This window comes from Danio aesculapii, chromosome 4 (assembly GCF_903798145.1).
Source record: "Danio aesculapii chromosome 4, fDanAes4.1, whole genome shotgun sequence".
Taxonomy (NCBI): domain Eukaryota; kingdom Metazoa; phylum Chordata; class Actinopteri; order Cypriniformes; family Danionidae; genus Danio; species Danio aesculapii.
In genome coordinates, this window is record NC_079438.1 from 17,610,883 (window position 1) to 17,611,518 (window position 636).

General features: G+C 45.8%; 1 pseudogene; it reads right to left on the reverse strand.

Moving 5' to 3' along the window:
* LOC130222042 (zinc finger protein 729-like) overlaps positions 1-636 on the reverse strand; it is a 632,497-nt pseudogene that overhangs the window by 557,519 nt on the left and 74,342 nt on the right.

A 636-nucleotide genomic window follows, 5' to 3' on the forward strand; every position in this document is an offset into this window, starting at 1 on the left:
ATGCTCGTCGTTGATTCTCTTCCTGAAATATTCCTCCTTCTGAGGTTCAGTGAATCCCTGAATTTCTGTCAGACGGTTGATGTAACTGGAGGGGATCTGATGGGCTGTTGCTGGTTTGGAGGTGATCCAGATGAGAGCAGAGGGAAGCACATCTCCTTTCAGGAGGCTCCACATCAACACAGCCACAGATGAAGATTCAGTCACAGCACAAACTTTCTCCTCATCTGAAAACTTCAGTGTTATTCTGCTTTCATCCAGACCATCAAGATGAACACAACTCTACACTGCTTATAAATCTTGGGCTCAAGATCTTCAAGTTTAGGATGAAAGTCCAGCAGAAGTCTGTGAAGACTGTACTGACGATCTCGGATCAAGTTCAGCTCTCGAAATGGAAGCACAAACATGAAATCTACATCCTGATGGTCTTTTCCCTCGGCCCAGTCCAGAATGAACTTCTGCACAGAGACGGTTTTCCCGATTCCAGCGATGCCTTTAGTGAGAACAGTCTTGATCTGGGCTTTCTCCTTCTTGATCTTCTCCTCATGTCCTGCTCCAGCTGAGGCTTTAAAGATGTCATTGCAGTAGACTGGAGTGTGTTGTGAGGGTGTGTTCTGGCTTTTCTCCATTGTAAAACCT